Source organism: Amblyraja radiata, chromosome 17, assembly GCF_010909765.2.
Source record: "Amblyraja radiata isolate CabotCenter1 chromosome 17, sAmbRad1.1.pri, whole genome shotgun sequence".
Classification (NCBI taxonomy): domain Eukaryota; kingdom Metazoa; phylum Chordata; class Chondrichthyes; order Rajiformes; family Rajidae; genus Amblyraja; species Amblyraja radiata.
This window is the reverse complement of record NC_045972.1, coordinates 14,272,601-14,298,179: the sequence shown is the minus strand read 5'-3', so window position 1 is coordinate 14,298,179 and position 25,579 is coordinate 14,272,601. Positions and strand designations below refer to the sequence as shown.

General features: G+C 40.9%; 1 protein-coding gene across 1 annotated transcript in view; it reads right to left on the bottom strand.

Annotated features, from left to right (window-relative positions):
• cdh13 (cadherin 13) overlaps window positions 1-25,579 on the bottom strand; it is a 1,031,775-nt gene that overhangs the window by 923,029 nt on the left and 83,167 nt on the right. The window lies entirely within an intron of this gene.

Genomic DNA, 25,579 nt, shown 5'->3' with positions numbered 1-25,579 from the left:
CGGCCATTAATGAAGAAAATATCTCATCACCTCACATCATGTTCAGGCGATATCCAGAAACCACATTAGACTTCAGAACTGCAGCATGTAAATAGGCCCTTAGGCCCACCGAGTCCATGCCGACCAGCGATCACTCCATACACTCGCACATTTGGGAGAATTTACCATTTTTACCAAAGCCTTCCTGTTCTTGCCCCAACGTGGATAACCTCACATTTATCCACATTCCAAAGTGGATAACCTCACAAATGTGGATAAATGTGAGGTTATCCACTTTGGTGGCAAGAACAGAAAGGCAGATTATTATCTGAATGGTGTCAGATTAGGAAAAGAGGAGGTGCAACGAGACCTGGGTGTCCTTGTACATCAGTCACTGAAAGTAAGTATGCAGGTACAGCAGGCAGTGAAGAAAGCTAATGGCATGTTGGCCTTCATTGCGAGGGGATTTGAGTTTAGGAGAAAGGAGGTCCTACTGCAGTTGTACAGGGCACTGGTGAAACTGCACCTGGAGTATTGTGTGCAATTATGGTCTCCTAATTTGAGGAAGGACATTCTTGCTATTGAGGGTGTGCAGCGTGGGTTCGCCAGATTAATTCCCGGGATGGCGGGACAGACATATGATGAAAGAATGGGTCGACTGTGTTTGTATTCACTGGAATTTAGAAGGGTGAGAGGACATCTCATAGAAACATAAAATTCTTAAAGGATTGAACAGGCGAGGTGCAGGAAAAATGTTCCCGATGATGGGGGAGTCCAGAACCAGGGGTCACAGTTTAAGAATAAGCGGTAGGCCATTTAGGAATGAGATGAGATGGGGGAAAAACGTTTTCACCCAGAGAGTTATGAATCTGTGGAAATCTCTGCCACAGAAGACAGTGGAGGCTAATTCACTGGATGTTTTCAAGAGGGAGTTAGATGTAGCTCTTAGGGCTAAAGGAATCAAGGGATATGGGGAAAAAAGCAGGAACAGGGTACTGATTTTAGATGATCAGCCATGATCATATTGAATGGCGGTGCTGGCTCGATGGGCTGAATGGACTACTCACTCCTGCACCTATTTTCTATGTTTCTAACCTACAAACCTGTACGTCTTGGAGTGTAAGAGGAAATCAGAGTACCCGAAGAAAACCCAATGGGGTTACAGGGAGAATGTACAAACTCCATGCGGAAAGCACCCATAGTCAGCTACTCTACCGCTCATCATCATCATTATCGGCGGTCACTCGAAACGAGTGTGACTGTCCTCTCATGGAGGATGCCTGTGCTTGACTGTTTAACGTGGAGAGACTGGTGCACAGACAGCCACCACATGGTCCTTGACAGACCTGGGTCAGAATCCAGTGGCATGGAATCCAAGACTCTACCGCTGCACCACCGACTCTACCGAAGCACGGAAGGAAACATTTTCTGCTGAATGGAGAATATCATATTTGTGGCAATTTATCCCTATGGCTTCAATCGGAAGGATGTAAGCAAACAGAACATGACCGATGCATGCATCAATAAAACGAGTGAAAGGAGCCAAATTATCCACAATCAATGGAGCACGAGGGATTGAAAAGCATAATTCTCCAATGTTTTCTGCTATCTTGTGAGAATTCTGGAATGAACTGGTAGCTTATGGAAGGGTCTAATTGGATGTTGCGCAACGCACTGGAAAGGACTTTGATTAGGACACATTTTTGCCAAATTAATCACCCAGAGGAGTAAAATGAGAGCATCTGGAGGAACTCAGTAGGTCAGGCAGCGTTTGTGGAAGGAAATGGACAATTGACATTTCAGTCGAGATCTTTCATTTAGACTGAAAGAGCAGGTGGTTAAAATAGCTAGTGTGTAAAGGCGAGGGAGGGGCGGGGCACCCTATTGCCATCCATTCTCTGTATTGCAGCCAAAGCAATTCCAGCAATTATTTATCTGCTCTGTTCCGACACTATCATTCATGGATTCTCCGATTCATCCTTTACCCTCTTGTTCTCCTATTTATACCTATCTTTGTACACTTAAGAAATAGAAGCAAAATGGACCATGTGGCTCCTCACGCCTCCTCTGCTGCTGAATATACAGGTTTGTTACAAAACTTACCTTCAGCGGCGCTGCAGTTCTGCCACTGGCCATGTGCGTGACTTTGGCGCCTTTGAGAGGGGGGCGGGTTTAAAATGCCGTTTTCTCCAGCCTGTTGAAGTCGATCTTTGACAGGCTGTTTAGCTACTGAAGAATAATCGATCCGACTTGCGTTTTATGAAGTTTTTTAAAAACATCGCTGGATAATTTAATAGCAGGAGTAAAATAAACAGTGACTTCTAAAGCCGTCAACGCCGACAACGGGACGGATCTCACGTACGGGACAAAGCAAGGTAAGCCGTATATTTTTACATATAAACGTGCTTCTTAGGATGCCTTTAATCAAAATTTCACATTGCGAAAAGGTGATTTAGGCCCCATATGAACCAGCAGTGTTTTTCCCGCCGATATGGGGTTTAAATTCACCGCAAATGCAATGCTCCAATCGATCGCATTCCACAAAATCCCACTTGCAAGATGATTTAAATGCTCATTAATTTACGGGAATTAAACACTAAATTCCTTCCATTTTGGCCTATAAATTCATGACAATGAGATTTAAAAATCATGTTATATTGTGAATTCTTGTGTGAATGTTATTTGGAAACTTAGGCTATTTAAAAATGTTAACCTTTTCTTAAGAAATGGATAGATGTTTAGATCTAGTAATTGAATTTTGTAATTAGCTACAATTAGGTAACTAACTAATTATATGCTTTAATTTCAGGTCATCCAAGTAAGATTGTTTCATATTTGTTTCAGAATGCTTCAATCTATAATAACTGAAAATTTCATTCAGTTCTCATAATTTTTAAGAAAGTCATGAGCATTTGACTGTCCTCGATCACAGCTTTTGAGTTAAGTCAATAGAAAAGCAATAGGGAACAAGATGCTAATTTCAGAGTATGAAGATGGCCATAACTTTTTTTAATACTGAAGATATGAAAGTGAATTAGGTGTCAAATTAAACTTCTTTTTAGGCTTTATCTGATGGGATAAATTGCAGACTTGATTTTTTAAATCTCAACATTTTGTAACATTGCTAGAATATATTGATGGCTGCTCAGATCCATCGATTCCACATTCTTACTACATTTAATAACACCATTCTCCTGCAGTCCAAAAATCGAGCTATCTATTGCCCTGAATATATTCAAGGTTTCCGTTTTCACACTAATCTTTCACCAATAGTCACACCCCACACAAGAAAAATCCCATGTCCTCTCAGGTCTGAAATGGTTGGTCTATTGTCCTCAGGCTATGTCCACAAATTCTAGATTTCCCCTGCTAGGGAGAATACCCTCACACCAATACCTTTTAACGACCCCTAAGAGACTTGTGTTTCAATAAGACCATCTCATACTTTTAAAGTCCAAACTAGAGAGAGTACAGTTCAACCTTTCCTCATCAGGCAATCCTTTCATTCCAGAAATCAACCTGACGAATCTCCCTTGTACTGTCTCCAAGGCAAGCACATCCTTTGTTAAGTATTTCAAGTGTGGTCTCAAAGTTCTGCAGTGAAACTTCCCTGCTTTTATACTTCAAGTTTCTCACAATAAATTTCTGAGTCTCCCCAATTATATATTTTTCATCTTTATTAACTTTGTCATTCTTGTATGTGAACTCCCAAACTTATTTTCAACATCAACATTCATAAGTATCAAACCAGCTCAATTATATTCTGGAGGCACAAGAGACTGCAGATGCTGCAATCTGTACAGAGAATGGCTGGAGGTACTCTGCAGGTTAGGAAGCAGGTTAGGAAGCATCTATAGCTAATTGCAGTGCCCTGACCTGAAATGCCAGCTTGTCCATTTTCTTTCACAGATGCGACTTGACCTGCTGTGTTCCTCCAGCTGTTCTCCTGATTTTGCTGAATAATATTTATTTTGTTCCTATTCTTCCTGAGTAACCTCTTTCACCCACATCCTACTCCATCTGCTAAACCTACAGCTTTATGTCATCCATGTTTGCAGACTGTAGAAGAGTGATTAACAGTGAGGAGGGTAATAACAGATTGCAAGGAAAGACATGCATAGGTTGGCTGAACCATCAGGTGAAATTTGATCTACAAAAAGATTATACCTGTATATGTATATTAAAAAAAAGTGGGTACATGTATGTTTCTATGGCATATGTATGCATATGTGCGTTTGTATCTATGTGTACATACGTATACCCAGGTCATTTTCTTTCTACATTTGTTCCAATGTCAGACTGGTGAAATTGGGTTTGAAGATGATGAGTTTTGGTGGAGGTGTACAAAATCATGACATATTAAGATGAGGTAGATAGAGGGAAGCTGTTCCTTGTAACGTATGGCTCAAAGACTAATGGACACAAATGTAACATTTGGGGCATCGGATACAAAATAAGATGAATGTAAGTTTTTTTTAAAAATTTGGACATCAGTTATTCATTGTACTGGAAGTAGGGTCTTCAAAAGAGGATTGGCATCGGCACTGGCTAAGAATAATTTGCAGAGCGACAGGGAAATGTCAGGGCGATGCAATTAATGGGTTTGATTTCCTAGAATCCAGCACAGTTGATGGGTTGAAACGTCACCTTCGGTGTCATAATAATTACAGGACGCTATGATTCATTTAATCATATTTTTTGTATCCTCCTCACAACCTACCCTTCTATCTATCTTTGTTATACATTCATGTGGGTTGTCGGTGCACTCAGTCCTTTCAACCAGCTCATTAATATAGATTATATTATGAGCTATGGTCTCAGCACTGATCATTCAAGACCACAAGGTCAACTTCCAAGTGCATGTTAGTGCCAGCCAAAGCCATCTTGCATCCTTGCGACATGCATTCTCAGCCCAGTTACTTTACTCCCTGCATACTTACAATGCTGCGGCCAAATTCTGCTCCAACTTCATTTACAAGTTTGCAGATGACACCACTGTAGTGGGCCAGATCTTGAACAATGACGAGATGGAGTACAGGAAGGAGATGGAAAGCTTTGTAACATGGTGTCAAGATAGCAACATCTCCCTCAGTGTTACCGAACTAAAGGAGCCATTTATTTTGCTGGATTCAGGAGCACGCACCCCAATGAGCTTCAATGGTGCTGAAGTGATTATGACCAAGATCTTCATGTCCCTGGGCATAGATATTACCAACAATTTATCTTGGACCAACAATTTTGAAGCTCTGACCAAGGAAACACACCAATGCTTCTACTTCCTTAGAAGATCAAGGAAGATTGGTATGTCTCCAACAACTCTTCTACAGATACACCGTGAAAAAGCATACTGTCGGGATCCATCGCGGCTTATTGTGGCTACAGCTCTGCCCAGGACCGCAAGAAATTGCAGAGTTGTGGGTGTAACCCAGTCCATCACACAGACCAGCCTGACAACCATTTACATTTCATGCTGCCTCTGAAAAACAGCAAATACAATCAAGGACCTTTGATACCCCAGCCATTTTCACTTCCCCCTCTCTCCCGAAAGACAGAAGATATAAAGATTTGAAACCACATTCCATCAAATTCAGCAAGAGCTTCATCCTGCTGTTATCAGACCACTAAATGGTCTTCCCATAAGCTCATGTGTAGTCCCAATCTGCCATCCTACCTCATTGTGGACCTTTTCTCTGTAACTAACACTGTATAATGCTTCTTTCTATATTCTGCACTCTGGTATTTTTTTCTTTTCACTACCTGTTGTACTTGATTGTACTCATGTATAGGATTTGATGGGATAACATGCAAAATAAGATTCTCACTGTATATTTCCATACACGAGACAGTAATAAACCAATACCAATTTCATTTTACTTTATCTAATTCTAAAAAAGCTTTGCGTTTCTCTCACAATATTAAGAGTCTTAAGATTAAAAGTCAAATCACCTTCGATCTTCACTACTTTCTTCAGCTCACTATTGCCGCTCTCTCCTTTGATGACCTCTCCTATCCAGACCATTCCTGCCCACTCTCTCAATCTGATGATACATTAATTTTATCATCTTCAGCCCCAAACTAATCTACCTATCCGTATCTCCCTCCTGCACCATTCCAAGCACATAACAAAGGCTTGAATAATATACTGTTAACTCCCTGGAAAATATTTAGATTAAGATGTTAGCAATATATTGTATGCAATTTCAGTGGTTTTATGAACAACGTCATAAATTGAACAAGTATTAATATTAACAAAACTGTAATTGTGACACAAGAAACTTTAAATATTTATTTTCTCAATTATAAAAATGGTCAATGCTCCACTTAACAGCGTTTTCATTTTATATTTGAACTTAAACCTGAATGTTCTACACTCCAGTTAAGTCCCTTGATCTGACCAAGGCGATTTGTTCGAACAAATTGAAGTCTAGAATGAGGGTATCAAATGAAGCTTAAAATATCCGTTGTCATTCACGTTATTGAGACTATCCTCATATCAAGTGGCGTTAAGAAATTGTTGTTCCTGTTCCAGATCCCACAGCATCTGCATTTCTCCACTAGGTTCAATGAACTCACATTTATGAGTAACTGCCTCATTGACTTCGGAAAATGGAGGAGGTGGGTAGCGTTGTTGGGAATGTTTAAGGAGGGGATAACAAAACCCTCCAGATCACCTCTGTGCAAAGCATTGCTGTATTGTGCAGCTGCACTAAACATACTGACAAGCTCTCCACACGTAAATGTGCTGTGTTATATAATCGGCATTGTGCAGCTGAACTACCAGCTTGGCATCCAGAACTCCCCAGGAGATAATGCAGGTTCAGCTGTTCAATGGAGTTAGGATAGCATGTGGAACTGGCTGCAAACCTGACTTGGCAGGTCAGCCAAATGCTGCTGTTCTAAAAGCTCTGGAGAACTGCAGGATACTGTGCTTTTATTGATGTTGTAGGAACATTGAAACGGTTTTCAATAGACAAAAGCTGGGTGTAACTGGAGTGGTTTAAAATCATGTTCTTGTGGAGCTTATTTTTTTCCTTGCAACGATACATGTCTTTCATTACAGCAAGGGTACTGTAGCAATATGCAATATAAATGTAATAGGCAACTTATGATGACACGCATTAAATGCTTAGTTTACAAAAAGCCACAGCTTGGGAAAAACATTGATAGAGAAAAGATTATGTGAAAAAGCATGAGGTCACTCATCTGTTTGGCAAACTGTTTGAACAAATGGATAATGATACAGTATCCAAAGGAAAGATAATGGTCTGAAAATGCACAACATAATTAGGCAGTTGAGCAAAAAAGAAAGAGACCTAGCTCCTTTGAGATCCTGTCCTGTGGTGCTGTTTGGCTTGCTAGTTGCTTTCATTTTGCTCATTACATGTACCCAACATTAAACTCTGGGCATTGAGCTGATACATGTTCATCCCTGTGCTCATCCCCCCTCCTCCATGTCCCTTCCACCTATATCCCTGCCACTGGCCTTACTTCTCTCCTTATCCAACACCCTTTTGTCTCCTTTACATCCCAAGCCTTTGTCACTTACTCTGCCCATTTTCCAATCAAACGCCCTCACCTGTATCCATCTATCACTTAGAAGAATAGAATAGAAATAATTTTATTGCCACACAACCAAGGTCGGTGGTATTTGGGTTGCCAGCAGCGGTACAATAATAAAGAACACAACCACATTAAAATTTTACACAAACATCCACCACAGCATTCATCACTGTGGTGGAAGGCACAGAGCTTGGCCAGTCCTCCTCCATTTTCCCCCGTGGTCGGGACCACCACCCTCCACAGCCGTTGCTGCGGGCGTCCAGATGGTAAGGGACAAAGTCAAAGTCAAGGTGAGTCCAGGATCGGCTCTTCCCAACCAGAGACCGCGGCTTCAGGCTGGTGTAGGCCGCAGGCCGGCGGTCAAAGTTTTAAAGTACCTGCCGTGCCGCAGCCGGAAGCACCACAGTCTGCAGGGCCGGTGGTCGAAGCTCCCCTCCTGGGGTGATGTTAAGTCCATACCACGCCCGCGGTAGAAGATGGCCGCGGGCCGGCGGTGGAAGCTTCTTCCCCCGGGTCCCCAACGTGAGATCCCGGGCTGTAGACGCCGCACCAGCTGGAGTTCTGCAGACCGCGGCTTCAGGCTGCCGGCTGCCGCGGGCCAGCGTAACGGAGCGCTCCCCTCCAGCGAGGTCTCACCCGCTCCGCGCCGAGAGTCCACGCTGTGCCCGCCGCTGAAGCTCCGGGCGCGTCTCCGGGAAAGTCGGCGCCGATCCTTGCTGTTAGGCCACGGGGGAGGCGGCCTGAAAAAGTCGCCTCTCCATGGAAGAGGCGGCCGAAACGGTTTCCCCCTTACCCCCCCACACCACCCCCCACACATAACACACAAAGGAACATTAAAAACACACTTTTAAACATATTAAAAAAATAAAAAAAGTTGAAAAAAGACGGACACGCTGCCGACAGGCGCTGCCATTGCCAGGTTTTGTCCAGCCCTACCTTCATTTTCCAACTTTCTCCCCTCCCACTACATTCAGTCTGAAGAAGAGTCCCGACCTGACAGTTACCTGTCCATTCCCTCCACAGATGCTGCCTGACCCACTGAGTTGCTCTAGCACTTGGTGTTCTGATCAAATTCCATAACTTTCAGCTCTGTCCATCTCCATGTTCTTCTCTTTATTGATTAGGTTGCTTTGTCAATAACAAACAAGTAGGATAATCAAACACTATGTAATGAGCCCAAGCCCAAACATGCATCTCATGAACCAGGAGGACAAATCCTTGATTTGATGGACACCCTGCATTATGAGGACTCTACGATTTCCCAGTGCGCTGCCAACATTATTCCTGATGCCCAGTGGAACCATGAGATTTTCCAGATTAACCCTACAAAAGGCTGTACTTTAGTGTTCTACTCTACCAAAGCCCCCATTGCAAAAGCTGGAAATTAAACATTTAACAGTGGAACTGATATCTTTGGTCCCCTTATATACCTGGGGGAAATAGAAATATGTGCCCACAGATTTTCACATGGAAAAGGCACCTTTTAAAATGCCAATGTCTTCAGCGATGGAGTGGGTGAATTGACAAGATTCTTCAACACCAATAACTTGGCTTATAATGCATCCACATTAATCTTTATCTCTTTGTGTCTCTCCTGTGATGCTGCCTGATTGCCGAACATTTCTAACACTTTTTCATTTTAGGATTTCCAAAATCTGTACTAACATTTTTTTCACCTCAGGTCAAATTACAGCGTGTAGTTTTGCTCCCCCCCCCCCACTCGGAATAACTTTAAAAATGAAACAAATACAGAATTTACTGGAGATAAAAACGAAATCACATTAGGAAAATATAGACATAAATTGCTGGAGTAACTCAGCGGAACAGGCAGCATCCATGGAGAGAAGGAATGGGTGACATTTCGGGTCGAGACCCTTCTTCAGACTGACGTCAGGGGGGAGGGGGATAGATCGATAAGGATGTGTGAAGGTTTGAAAACAGGGCAAAGGGTATGGAGATCAAGGGAAATGTAGAATATATAATTGTTAGCTGGGAGAAGGTAACAACAAAGCAAACAGAGATAAGATGTAATCGGAGACAGTAAGACTGGTCGGAGAACTGAGAAGGGGGAGGGATTGAGAGGGAAAGCAAGGGTTACTTAAAGTTAAAGAAGTCAATGTTCATACTGCTGGGGTGTAAGCTGCCCAAGCAAAATATGATGTGTTTCACATTAGGAAAAAACAGCTACAATATCAGGTGCATAATGTCCTTCGTATTTCATTTTAGTCATGAAAGTGGGATCACCACAACTCAAGGACAGCAATGCAGAGCCTTAATTAGCAACTGGTAATTAGTAATCCACAATTGATTAACGCCTTCTTAAGCCTCTATGTCTGCATTGGTTTATTTTTTCATTCATCAAGTTCTATATCATTTGCAAGGTCACTCTTCTGCACAGTCTTAAAATAGAATGATCATCTTATCTATATTACTAAAAGTCTGAACTTGACCGCTTTTGGCCCACTGTGCTGCGATTTCTGAGAGAACGCCACCACCTACGGCTGTCATTTTTGGCCACCTCGCTCAGAGCCCCCCTCCGCCTTCCGGGACCAGAGGATTTTTCCCATCGATGAAAAATCAGAGAGATATTAATGTTTTTTAAACATTCCCCATTCTCTCTGCTGCCCCCGCTGGCGGAAGGGGAGGGACTATTTTGGTTGTCAGGATGCTGCAGCCCAATTGTTTGCCTATGCTTCTTTTAAAATCGTTGCAACAGTTGGATGCCAGCCCAAGAATCCATTCGTCTCACAATGTCTATACTAGCCCTCTGGAAACCAGTATCTTCGGCCCGCAACACCCATACTAGGCCAACAGACAGCCACCCCCATCACTGGCGAGCAATATTGGAATTGGTGGAGAGGTGGAATATTGCGTTGGTGACCAGCCCTCCCGTGTGATGCTGGGACCCAACGGGTCCCACTTAGTCTAGTACTTTATATATTTGGATTATTTTTATAGATTTGAATGAAGTCTCTCTTCATTAATGATGAAGCCACAAGGAATCCCAGCAGGGTCCTTGCATTTACAGTGGCTATTGCACATCAAAATTGATCGGCAAAGGAGAATCTTGGATCCAGGTGAAATTCAAAGACAAATTCTTCACAGGAATTGAAAATGCCTGCATTTTAGATTACATGCCACCTCACATAAAAGACATCAAAAGGAAAGCACAAGAGGCAGTACGAGATAGTGACAGAAAAAATGTAACAGTTCAAATGAGGAACAAATTAATATAGACATTTGAAAGGTGAAATATCCATTATCAGGTCTGGCCTATGCATTACACAATATCTTGACTATGATTGCCTTCAGGATAGTTAAAATTATATGGTACGAAGTATAAGAAAACAGAGAAGTACAAGGGAAAAAAAACGACACAAGCATTGGGAAAATCTTGTTAATTTATCGCTTCAAACATTAAATTATTTAACATTTAATTTTAAAAATAAACATTAATAATAAAAAGATATACAAAAGAAAAGTGCAAAAGCTCAGTGTCGATCTGTACTTTTTTTGTTGCTGGTTTTATACACAGTGGTGTTAGCACTTCTCCTTCTCCTTATACATAGCACCATATCATGTTAACTACAGTATCCTGAAGGCAACCATAGTCAAGATATTGAGTAATGGATGGGCTGGGCCATGTAATGGAAGTTTCACCATACAAAAAGCCTACATTAATTTGTTTTTAAAAGCTTCACACTTTTCATGGTATTTTCTGACATTAGATTTGCAGAAGCACAGCTCTAGTAAAATACATGAAAGAAATCCAGATCATATTTTAATTAAATCCTCGACTTCAAGACAAAGCAAGGCGTGCATACATAAAACCAGTGATGTAGTTCTTGCAAGATGAAAGTCAAAAGACAAAAATTCGGAATCAATATCAGAAAATGGAGAATGATAAATATCTCAGGATTTTGTGAGATTGGACAGTGTGACAGGAATTCTAAAATATTCAAAAAAGCAGTGGTGTGCCATCAAATATTCGTGAGGAAAGAAAAATGATAGATTTACAACTTCAAGCCATCTACACCTGTAATCATAGTTTTCTCGCATTGCTATTTCATTTTTATTCTTATTGAAATTTCAGTTATTGCACATTTTGTTTCAAGTGACTAGAACACGTGCCCCAACAGAAGCCTACAGTTGCAAAAGGACTGCATATAAATCTAAGCACATATGGTTTATCTATTCACTGTTACGTTGATTAAGTGAGAAGTCAGACTGTTAACTTAAATTCGTTAAAATGGGCAGTGATGCATGTGTGCAGTATATTAAAACAATGTGTTTCATTTTTAGTTTAGCTTAGTTTATTATTGCCTTGTGTTCTGAGATATTGTTAGTCTCTTGCATGGAGAGAAACAAAAAAAGACCCAAAATATCAAGTAGAAAATGCTTGTATTTCAAAATACGTGATGAAATTCATTGTATGACTCATACAATGTTTATGTTGAGAGTTACGTTGCAAGTGTTTTGTTTGATTTTTCACAGAGGGTGGGAGATGCTTAAAACATGCTACCATGGGATGGGATGAAAGTGGATATGATAGAATAGTTTAAGAGGCATTTCGACAGACATGAACAGGCAAGGATATAAAGCACTGGCAAGCAGATGTGCAGTTTAAATTGCCACTATGGTCAGCACAGACTTGGTGTTCTAAAGGACCTGTTCCTGTTCGGTACTGTTCTATGTTCAAATGTGTTAAATATCTAATCCATCCTCTCTTTTACAATAACTTTTCTGCACCTTCATCCATAATTCAATTTCACACCAGGCAGCATTTTGAGATAATGCCCTTCCATAACCAGAGCAAAGATTTTTTTTAAATAACATACAGAAATTTTCCATCCAATTCAGAAAATTCTAAAAATTCCCTTTGGAGAATATACCTATGAAATATAACTACCATTGTAATGCGAGAAACACAGCAGCTAATTTATACACAGCCATGTATGAATAGGTACATGCTTATGACCAGATAGATTGCTGTGTCAATGTTGAACATGGGACAAATATTAGTCAGTACATCAGGCATCACATTTCCACATTCCTTCAAAAATAGTGCGGTGTAGTAACTTAGTGCGGTGTAATGTTTAGTGCGGTGCGGTGTAGTAACTTAGTGCGGTGTAATGTCCCACTTAGGCAATTTTTTTAGGCGACTGGAGACTAGGCTGTCGCCACATGGTCACGGGGCGATGCCTGTATGGTCGTGAGTAGTCTCAAGTCGCCTAAAGAGTCGTAACTGTTTTTTCAGGTCGCCGCTGGATTTTGAAATGTTCAAAACTTTTCGGTGACTGTGGGCTTGACGTAGCTCGTCTTCGCCTGTCGTAGGTGCTGTCGTAAGTTGCCAGGATGATGCAGGTTGTCACCAGGTGACATTGGTTATCGCCGGATGCTGACCGGTGAATTCCATTGGCGACTACCTACGTCAACCGGCGACAAGTATCAGCAACTGAATTGTCTTCAGTTGTCGCCGATAGGGTCGTTGCTTGGGGTAGCTTGGCGCGGGTGGACATCGCTTGACATCTGTTGCGCCTGTGTGGTCGTAGTTTGTCGTAGGTGTGGTCGTAGGTGGATGTCCTAATGGGTCGCCGGTTGTTGGTAGCTTGCCGTAGCTGGACGTCGACTAGGAGGTAGGTTGTCGTAGCTTGTCGTAGACATTGTCATGGGGGGGGGGGTCTAGTCGCCGCTTTTTCGGCGACCTGCTATGACTGTGACAGTCGCCGGATAAATTGCCTAAGTGGGACAGGCCCTCTAGACTTCCTGAGAGTGCAGGTGTGGATCTCAAATTTAACAATTCATCTCAGAGTTGCCCGTTATATGTTATAAGGGCAGCACGGTGGTGCAGTGGTAGAATTGTCTCCTTACAGTGCTTGCAGCGCTAGAAGCCCGGGTTCGATCCCGACTACGGGTAATGTCTGTACGGAGTTTGTACGTCCTTCCCGTGACCGTGTGGGTTTTCTCTGAGATCTTTGGTTTCCTCCCACACTCCAGGTTGATTAGCTTGGTGTATGTGTAAATTGTTCCCAGTGTGCGTAGCATAGTGTTAATGTGCGGGGATCGCTGTCCGGCATGGACTTGGTGGGCCGAAGGGCCAGTTTCCATGCTGTATCTCTAAACTAAATATATCACAGTACTTCACCAAAGAATCCATCGACATTTTTGTGCTCAAGTCTCGAGAAACGCATTCAAACTTGAAACTATCTGATCAAAAGATGCAAGAACACTACCAAATGACTTCTAAGAAAGAAAAACTAGATCAGGAGGTTGCTACAATCAACATTTGATCAGTAAATTCAGTAGAAGAATATCCACATTGATAACTGTACACCATATTTCATCTTTCAATCAAACTGCAGTTGTTCATCATTATTTAACTAATCATTTATGGAATTTACCGCAAACATCGTTTGTGCACAAAATGCTGCAATGATTGGAAGTTGGCTCAGTTGTTTGTGGTACCCTTTAATAATTCAAAGTTCTTGCAGTAGAATTCTGCCAGACATTACTCTCTCTCAGTATTTATTACAAAATCATTCAAAAAGATAAAAAGAGGTGGTTTAAAGACCCACAATCTTCCACTCAGAAAAACACTGCCTTTTTACAACAAAAATATAGTCATTTTTAACCATAGATTTCAAGCTATTTACAAACAATAAACATAAAAAGAGTTCCAATGAGAGTGGCTAATGCTGTTTGCAGCCTGAATAGATAGGATCAAGTAATTCTTCAATCACAGCTGCTCCCTATTCATCATGCTCTAATAAAGTGTAAACTCCTCTTAAACTGACACAATGGAGTGACAATTATTATTCTGTACTTTGCAATAAATCCAAGATACAATAAATTTGACATTGACATTAATGGAACCAAATTTCAGAGTGAAAAACAGATGTTGCTATATCACATGAGTGTTGGAAACACACGGCAAGTTTCTACCCCAAAATGGCTTCCTACCTCACATCTGTATACAGTAAGTTGGAGGGGATGAAAATCCATGCAGGACTCAAAGCAGCAAATTAAGTCTTTCCCCTCTGCAAGCCAACCAAACTGTTCGAAGCGATGTGCATTGATTTTACATCTATAAATTGTAATTACGTATTCTCCATTCAGTTTGCTGTAGAAACCATCACTTTTAATGGGTAGGAAGGAACTGCAGATACATCAGCTATTCATTCTCTCCAGAGATGCTGCCTGTCCCGATGAGGTACTTCAGATTTTTGTGTCCATCACTTTTAATGGGACCAGTTGCTGTATCTTTAGCCTTGAGTCCGGTTTGTTGGAGTTCATAGAGACTCAAATTGGAGATGTTTTGCTGAAGTACTTTGGTAAATACACTCTTTGCAGAGTAACTAGACTCGGTTCATTACAAAATAGACTGCAAGTTGCAAATCCAGCCACAACGTATTCGCCTACACACTAGTGTTAATAATCAGCATAGCTATTAAATGCACACCCCATTGAAAAAATAAAATGAATTTTGTATGTAGAATCAAACCATAAGCCAAGGTGATCTGTGCTAACTTCATTAATCTCACTAACTACAATTGTGGGGGTGTTACATTTGTCCTTGGTACCTTATGATAAGGGACAAGAAAAGAAACATGTACCTCAACCACAATTTCTCATTTGTAATCTTTAAATAAAAGGTCCTGCTAGCTTTATTTCATTGTCTTTGAGGGCACTGTCAAGAATGTACAGCTTTCTCTCCATAGCTGGATTTCCTGACAATTAACAGACTGAATACGAGCAAGAGTAATATTGCCAGGAGAATCAGAAATTAACAAAAACTGGAAATAAATACTGATCGACAAAACTATTAAATAAAAATTTACAAAAGATAAAGCTTTTTCAGCTATCCAGTGGAATGAGAAAAAGATATGCTGTGTCACAAACAAAAACCATTTGTGGAAAAGATTAATCGAGGTATTCAAGTAATGTACACTCAAGCAATCACATGTATTCTCCAGCATGCATTTAGTACAAAGAGATTCAGCGAGGAATCTCCATTTGCAGAATATAGGATGGATGGACAAATTTGATAATATGCAGCAGCAGTCTGAGTTTCCCATTGTACTGGTCACGTCAACATCTCAAAGATAAAAAGATTCTGTACTAATGCAAGGAAAGGCAGCATGAGCTCTGTATTAAGGCCGGGTTGAACAAGAATTACTACTAATGGTTTCATAACCACTCCGGATTGTAACTAGCTGGTTGGAATTCAATAAATCTCAGTAATTGCAAAGCCACGAGGCACAATTTATGTTTGAAAGGAAAAACAAGGTTTAGAAAGGAAAGATGCCACAACAACAGTAAAATTACAGGGGAATAAAATGTAGAATTTATTGAAGCTTATTCTGCTTTTCAAGGGGAAGGTGCTATTACGAGAGAATCGATACTTGTAATTTAAGTACACCTGAAAGTCATAAGCAACTATTTGTATATATTTCAGCAAATGCATTCATGTGATCTTGGCAAGTGTGGGGTGTCACAGTGGCACAGTGAGTGGAGGTGCTGCCTCACAGTTCCAGTGACCAAGGCTCAATCCTGACCTGTGGAGTTTGTACTCTCTCTGTGACTACGAGTGCTCCAGTTTCCTCCCACATCCCAAAAATGTGCGGCTTTGCAGGTTAATCGACCACGGCAAGTGATAGCTTCTGCGGAGTGGTAGAATCTAGTTGATGGGAATGTTGGAAGAATAAAATGTAATAGGGTACGATTAGTGTAAAAATGGATACTTGATGGTCTGTGCAGACCCTGTGCACTGAATATCCATCCCTGTGTGGCTCCCAGTGTGTCGCTCATGGTCAGAGTCTCTGAGCTCAAAGGGTAACTGGAGTCACTGCAAAGCATCAGGGGCACTGAGAGTTTCCTGCATCATCTAATCAAAGAGATGCTACCCCACATGCAGCGAGAATTCACAATTACAAAACGGTGGCCTTCCAGAAGTCTCAAAATGATAGAAAACCTGCAGGCTATGTGCCAGTTTGAAACCTATACTCAACAGTGTAGACCACGGTACATGAAGATATTAGAAAGTACCTTTGGCACCAGGGCACTAATGGACGAGGAACTATATAGGGAGTGCAACAAGATGTGGAAATGCAATTTGAGATTCCATGGTTAGGAAAAATGGACAGACCGATTACCATCACAGAGTCAGTCCTACATGGTGTTGCACCTTCCCAGTGCCAGGATTAAGGATATCAAAGATATATAACGTAGAAGGAAAGGTGACCCTGAACTTGAAATGCACATTGATACCAATGACAAAGAGAGAACTGTTGCTGAAAATCAATGGTTAACTTTCCAGGTTAACTTTCAGGAGGAAGCTATAAAGTAGGACATTGAAAGTAACACAAGCTATCAGTAGTAGAACTAGGAGACAAACAGAATCAATACCAAACAGAGGACTGGTACAGAAGAGAGGACTTCAGATTATTGATACATTGGGTTCACTCTTGGAACAGAGGACACTTATTCCAAAAAGCTGGAGTAACTCGGCGGGACAGGCAGCATCTCTGTAGAGAAGGAATGGGTGACATTTTGGGTCGAGACCCTTCTTCAGAATGGGGCCAGATTAGGAAGAATTAAAATTAATAATAAAAAAAGTTTACTAAGGATGTATGTGGCAAATTAGAATTGGCAAAAATATTGCTGCCACATCATAAATGGTTTTAAAATGATGACTGGATACTCAATGTGGATACAAAATGTTTGAAAAGTTAGGCAAGAAAAGAGAAATGGGTAACAACATTCCCACACAGATCTTTCTGGCCTATGTCTCTTCCATTGTTAGAATGAGGCTAAATGCAAATTGGAGGAACAGCGTCTCATATTTCGCTTGGGCACATTACAGTCCAGTGGAATGAATATTAATTTCTCCAACTTCAGATAGCCTTGGCATTCCCTCTCCCTCTCTCTCTCTCTCTCTCTATCACTCCCCACCTAAGTTGCACTAGCTTCTCGTTTTCAACCAACAATAGCTAACAATGGCCTGTTTCATTTACCATTGTTACTTTTTTGCATGTATTTCAGTCATTGTTCTTTATCTCTATACATCATCATCTATATCTGTTGTTTCACTAATCCCTAACCAGTCTGGAGAAGGGTCTCGACTGGAAACGTCATCCATTCCCTCTCTCCAGAGATGCTACCAGTCCCACTAAGGTACTCCAGCTTTTTGTGTCATTCTTAGTTTTAAACCAGCATATGCAGTTCTTTCCTACACAATATTGATTATTGGGTCATTATTAGGTTGGAAAAAGTGGATGTTTGACAAACAGAATCAATTTGGTTCAAGTGGGGAAGCAAAAAGGGTGCTAACACATTATGGGCGGTATTTTATTGGCCTCCAGTAAAACCGAAGAAAATAAAGAAATGAATGTGCAAGAAGCTTTCAGACATAAGCAAAAACTTATTTGAATAAATTTAGTTAGACAAATATCAATTGCCGTTAATATTAAAATGAAGAGAAATGAAGACAATGAAGTTCTGAAATGCAATCAGGAGAACTTTCTTGACTAAGTGTGCTCTTGGTTCAACTAGGAAGGAGGCATTGCCAGAATATGGTCCACTACTGGCAGTCAGAATTCTAGATCATTAATCCAAAGACACAAGCTCAATTCCCGTCACAGCCAATTAGAAGGACCATGTGTCAAAGAAAGAATATTTGAGAAAGAATTATCATTGTATTTTAGAGGTCCAGATTAGAAATGAAGAGCAAGGTAAAATCTTATGTAGAACTTCTAAATTAAGCTAATAACAATGGAGGAGAGTGGAGCTGGTCTGAGTGAAATTGGAAACAAAAATCTAACAGGGAAACCTGTGAAGGAACAGTGGGAGATCTTCAAGCAGGGACCATCCCAGGTACACACTAGGTACATTGAAAGAAGAGTAGATAAAGTAGACCCTAGGCTCCAATGAGAAGGAAATAGTGGACAATGGACATTTTAAGGCAGAGATTAACAGATTCTTGATTTAGAAAGGATGCAAGGGGTCACGGGGAGAAGGCAGGAGAATGGGGTTGAGTGGGAAAGATAGATCAGCCATGTTTGCATACATAAAATATTGGTTAATAAAAATATGAATTAGGAGAGTCGGTGTCAGATTAAGCTAAAATATTAGTTTAAGGACAGAAGACAGTGAATTGAATCATGATGGTTCACTGTCTGGAATTTACATAAAAGATTACATGCACTTCAAAATACAAGCTATGAAAGTAAATATGATCAAATGTTCATTTACTTCTTTCCCCAGCTGTTGATAGATATTTTCTCATACGCTCAAACAACATTAATACAGGATTTGGAAAACAATTTCCAGAGTTTACCAAGGAATTGCGATTTAAGTTCCTCAAAATAAGGGAGTACTAATGAAAAAGCTTGTGGCTACAAATTCACGAGCCATATATTGGAAGTATTTCTAATGATAGTCACTGAAAGTAATAGGACAGATTTGATCACCACATTTAATTTGTTCCCTTTACAAATATTACTGTAAAATTGTGCAAAGATTAATTTACAATGCACCACCGCAAACTCCTTTGTGTCGCACACAGAGATGACGTTTGGTTGTTCTGCAAGTCCAAATGAAGTACTCAGGATAATAATGGTCCATAAAAGTAGGTGATGGAATTAGTCACGAGTCAAAGGGCAAACCAATCTTACAACACAGTACCAAAACACAGATAATGAATTCCTTTGAGTACCGAATAGCTTTTACACCTTTCAATTCCCTATTAATGCATAGGAAGGAACTGCAGATGCTGGTTTAAACCGAAGATAGACACAAAAAGATGGAGTAACTCAGCGGGACAGGCAGCGTCTCTGGAGAGAAGGTATGGGTGTCGTTTCAGGTCGAGACCCTTCTTCAGACTGATCAAGAAGACAGGTGGAGAAGAGATGTCCAGACAGAAATGTCTGGGAGTGGGCTCAACTGGAAAGAACTGCCAACAACCGAGTGTGGTGGAGGATATCTGTCAATGGCCTATGCTCCCTAGAGGAGCAAAGGGCTTAAGAAGAAGAAGTGTGAAGAAGAAAGTCTCAAGGCTCCAGCATTTTGTTTCTATCTTCGGTGTAAACCAGCATCTGCAGTGCCTTCCTACACAGTTTAAGACTATTGTATGGAATAATTAATGGGAGAATGATAAAGGGCCAAGCAAGCTCATAATCAGTGCAAACTCCTGCATTAACTCCTGGTATTAAAGGGAGGGTTCAGATACCCAGAACTGTTTAGATCCACTGTTGGCATCATAAACTAGAGAGCAGTCCTGTCAACCTCATTGGAGACCTGCAGACCATCTTTGATCAGATTTTACCTTATCTTAAACACTATTCACGTTATCGCCTTTATCATGTATTTGTACACAGTAAATGGCTTGATTGTAATCACATATTGTCTTTCCTCTGGCTGGTTATCACGCAAAGCTTTTCACTGTACCTCAATGCACGCGACAATAAACTAAACTGAACATGACAATAGCTACCTCAATCTCCATCATGGTTAGAAGGGATCAGCAAAGCAGCTGGCAAGATCTATAACCCCCAGGCAAAAAAGGGCTTGGGTTCAGCAGAATATGGAAAATGATGATATTGCAGCGTGGAACAAATTTGTTTAAATAAGAGCAGTGGCTTGAGAAGATTCTGTGAATGTCAGCCTCTAATACATCAATGGCAATATCTTCCCTAGAAGGAGAAGATATGCAAAGTTTTCCTTTTCAGGTTTTGTCCACAGACTCTTTGAACTGTGCCAAATTAATTGAGGTAATTTCTTACTCAATGTTATCATAACTGAGGGTGAGCAAGTAGCAGAAACTTCCTATGCCAATTCTATTGGTTAACAAAATCTATTTATTTATTTTAAAATATTTTTATTAGAAGCAGTGTACAAAAGTATAAACCGCGGCATATGACATAATACATTTATTGTACAGCTTCAATTTTAATTTTAACAAAGATGAAATAGAAAAAGAGCAAAAGAGCAAGAAAGAAAGAAAGTGAAAAAGAAAGTGAATGTGTAAGAATAGAACCCCTAAACTACCAAATGAGTGTAGTCAAAGAGTAAGTAAAAACTTAAAAACAAATAAAAAGACAAAAACGGAAAAAAGTGTTGATATACCTGCTTCATTTCTCACCACACCCATCACCAACAAAATGTAATCTGTTGCTTTGATTCAGATGTGGCTTTACAGTATTTGATAATGAACAAATCAAAGTAAAGAAAACATTCAGCCCTGGCCCTACATGGTGTTCTGTAACATTTTATTGTTGGATATTAACCAAATGAATTGGTGTCTTGAAAGGAAAATGCATCATTAGTACTTACAGCAAAACTTAGTGACAGGCACACTAATAAGCTCGGAAGATCAGAGCAGCAGAATACTTTTTTTCCAAACCACAGAATAAGAAAGTAACTTGCCTCTGGCTAATTAGCGGACTGTGGAACATTTTCCAGTCGCACCATTGTCTGATTTAGGTTTTTCTGTTTGCATAGTTATTTTTATTTTATGCAGAATTATATCAAATAGTTCCCTTCTGCAGTGGTTTAAAATAAACCATCCCTAATTTAAGACTTTTCCCCACAAAGTGGCAAGTTAATGAGCCAACAACTACGATTCTTCATTAAATTAGCTATCTGGTAATGTGAAGCACTTTGATCTCATTACATGCATCAATTTAATTCCCCAAACTCCACAGTATTTCACACCAAATACGAGAGCAGCCATTAACACAGTGCTTTGGTAAGTGCATTCTGAACTATTTTGTTATCCTCATTTAGAATAAACTTTTTACATTGATTATGTTTGGAGGCATGTCTTTTGCAAACCCAATTTTAAATTAAAATATGTTTTGATTACCTTTAAAAAAAACTTAAAAATTCACAGCACAGAGCAAAGTCATTTGATCTATGCTACGAGGGGATGGTTTGGGGTATTCCCACTTTCTAGTTTTTCATCCATTGCTTTGCAAGTCAACGCTCTTCCATTGCTCAGCAATGTGTCCCCTGAATTGAGTTTAGTTTGAAGGTACAACATGGAAACCTGCCCTTCAGCCCATGTCGTCCACACCAACCATCGATCACCTGTTCACACTAGTTCTGTTATCTAGTTATGCATCTACTCCCTGCACACTCGGGACAATGTGCAGAGGCCAATTAACGTACAAACTTACACGTCTTTGGGATGTGGGAGAAAACCAGTGCAGAAAATCTACATGGTCACAGGAAGAACGTGCAAACTCCACAGAGATAGCATCCAAGGTCAGAATTGAACCCGGATCTCTCTGGCAGTGTGTGGCAGTAGTTCTACCAGCAGCAACACTGTGCCGTCCATGTGGGGAAAAGTAATGTGCGTCTCTCTCAGACGATGAGTGCCAGATGCCCGCCATTCTTCAACTCCCCTCTGATCCTTCTACAATATAATTTAATTTCACACTATTATAGATTTTGCTGCAGGAAGTAGATCCTTCTGATCACCCTCTAAAGTTCGGCATGTTCCCAACCACTCTCATCAACATCTACTGACAACATTTTATCGGGATGCATCACAGCTTGGTTTGGGAACAGACACCTCTAGATTCAGGGATAGTTTCGTCCGACCATCCTACTGCAACTAGAGAGCAGTCCTGAACTATTATCTACCCCATTGGTGACTATCTTTGATCGAACTTCACTGGCTTTATCTTGCACTAAACATGATTCCCTTATCATGTGTCCGTACAATGAGAATGGATCGATTGCAATCATGCATTGTCTTTCCGCTGGCTGGTTAGCACGCAACAAAAGCTTTTCACTGTACCCGACAATATGACAAACTAAAACTGAAACTGACTATGTTAATCTCCCTCAAGTTCACGTATCCAAAAGGAAAGCCACACCAATTAGTAATTTCTACAATTCTCCAGATGTACAGATACCTTTGTAAATCTCCCTTCCATTTTATTCCACATGGCGACTTGAGGACAGATCAGAGAAATGCAAGCATATTGCCATGCAAGCTACCTCCAATTATGCGGATTTACAGATAGTGTTTTTTCCTTCAGGCACTGGAAAAGATTTGCTACAGAACAAAACAAATAGTGAACTAAAGGTCACTTCGACTCGTGGTTAGGTGAGATGGAAAATGATGTAACTGTCAAACTGAAGTTTTTTTTGTATTCAGAATGGGGATAAGGAGTGTTTTGGAAATATTTGCAGATGCTGATTTAAATCAAAGGTAGACACAAAATGTTGGAGTCTTCTTCTTGCGTATGGCATGCACAGCCTAGTGCACGTCGAACAACTTGTTCGATTTGATCTTATTTGATTGTGCACGCCAGGTTGATTGTATTCGTCAAAACAGGGCAGACCATGTGAAGGTTGCAATCTCCCACCCCAATGTTGGAGTAACTCAGCGGGATAGGCAGCATCTCTGGAGAGAAGGAATGGGTGATGCAGTCTGAAGAAGGGTCTCAACCTTCCTTTCTTCCTTCTCTCCAGAGATGCTGCCTGTCCCACTGAGTTACTCCAGCATTTTGTGTCTACCATGAGAAAACAAAAGATGTCTTCTGTTTGATCACCACACGTCCATTCCAGGTTACTTTAATATTCATCTTCTCCTACGTCCGCCAGACCACAATATCTTTTCATCGTTTTGCTTGGACTCAAGGGTTAGTTTAGTTTAGAGATACAGTGCGGAAACTGGCCCTTCAACCCACCGAGTCCGCACTGACCAGCGATCCCCACACATTAATGCCCCTGTCCCACTTAGGAAACCTGAATGGAAACCTCTGGAGACTTTGCGCACCACCCAAAGTTTCCGTGCGGTTCCCGGAGGTTTTTGTCAGTCTCCCTACCTGCAACCTCCAGCAACCACCTGCAACCTCTGGGAGCAGCACGGAAACCTTGGGTGGGGCGCAAAGTCTCCAGAGGTTTCCGTTCAGGTTTCCTAAGTGGGACAGGGGCATAACACTACCCTACACACACTAGGGACAATTTTACATTTATACAATTTTACCAAGCCAATTATCCACGTCTTTGGAGTGTGGGAGGAAACCAAATATCTTGTAGAAAACCCGCGCAGTCACGGGGGGAACATACAAACTCCATACAGACAGCACCCGTAGTCTCTGGCGCAGTAAGGCAGTATCCCTACAGCTACGCCACCGTGCCACCCAGGTGTTTAAGTTTCTTCTGTATATTAAATTTGAGCAGACCTCCCACTGTGATTTTGGATTTGCTTAGCCATTGCTGAAACACAGCTCTGAGAGTGCCATCACAGGAAGTTTTATTATTCAAATTTATTGAGCAAAAATATCCAACAAATATCTATTTGGGGGAAGGGAAACAATTCTGCAACCCCTCTGAGACTTTGGAATTAGCCCATTGATAAATAGCATCAAAATTAAAAATAGGATGTCAGTCACATTCATCAGGTTTCTGTCCATGTTCACCTGCAAGGTGTGGCCCATTAACTTGTCTGTTCCGCCAGACTACAAAAAAACAACTCTTGTTATACCACAGTATTAAACAGACCCTGGTGACATATAATGTGATTTAATCTGCAAATCGGAATTTCGTTTTTGTCATGTCATGTAATGCATTTTCCCCAAGAGAATTTGCAAGCAAGTGGAAAGCAGTTGTTTAATTAATACACCTGCACATAAATTAGTTTTAAGACAACTTCTCCAATCTTCTGACTTACCCTGTCAAAGCAGTAAAAATGTGGAAGTTTCATTTAAATTCATTCTATTCATAAGCAAGTTCATAAGTGATAGGAGCAGAATTAGGCCATTCGGCCCATCAAGTCTACTCCGCCATTCAATCATGGGTGATCTATCTCTCTCTCTTCTAACCACATTCTCCTGCCTTATAAGGTAATTTGCACTGGATTAGTTACTTTCATAGACCTCTGATTAAACCAATAGATAAATTAGATTAACAAAATCATCCTCTTTTGGGCTAAACACAAAATGGGGAAATATACAAGGATCGACTCCCCTCATGGAGCTCAGAAGCAAATTTCCAAAGAAGAGTTCACTGACCTGTCATTCCAATCAAACTAAGGAATTATACACTCCCAAGGTATTTCATACAACAAAACTCAGCTCTAGTACTAACCTATCTTGCAAAATTACTTTGCAAAATCAGAATGACATTCATTGTATCTTTGAATTAGCTCATCTCATGTTCTAAGCTGTGGCAAGCATGTGCTCTTTCAAAAGGGAGACTCTTCATCTGGGAATGGGCCCTTCAGCCACACCAAGTACACATCGACCCTCAAGCACCCATTTTATTCTCCCCACATACACGTCATTACCATTGATTCCCCTACACGTAATACACGATTTACAGAAGCCAATTAACCAACCACCTTACAAATCATTGGGAAACTGCAGCACCTGATGAACATATATACAAATGTGGTAGGATGATTCAGTTGCCTGATAGCAGCTGGGAAGAAGCTGTATCTATATTATGTATCTGTACACTGTAAATGGATCGATAGTTTTATCTTTATGCTGACTGGTTAGCACGCAACAAAAGCACTTTTCACTTTACCTCAGTGCATGTGACGATAAACTGAACTAAAATAAACTGTCTGAAGAAGAGTCTCGACCTGAAATGTCACCCATTCCTTCTCTCAAGAAATGCTGCCTATCCCTAGATTAGATTAGATTAGATCCTGCTGAGTTTCTCCAGCTTTTTGTGTCTATCTTCGGTTTAAACTTGAATCTGGAGGTGTGCGTTTTCACACTACTGTACCTTTTGCCGGATGGGAGAGGGGAGAAGAGGTAGTGGCCAGGGTCCGACTCTTCCTGGATTATGCTGCTGGCCTTGGTGAGGCAGCGCGAGGTATAAATGGAGTTAATGGAAGAAAGGATGCTTTGTGTGGTGGTCTGGACTACGTCCACAAATGGTTATTGAGGGTTAAGGGTGCAGATAGCAAGATAAAAACTGGCCTGGAAGGCAACAAAAGTTGGAGCAGGTGGGAAGGGATAGGCATGGAACTGGTAGTTGCTTAGGACAGTAATCAGGACAGCCGATGATTAAATGATTT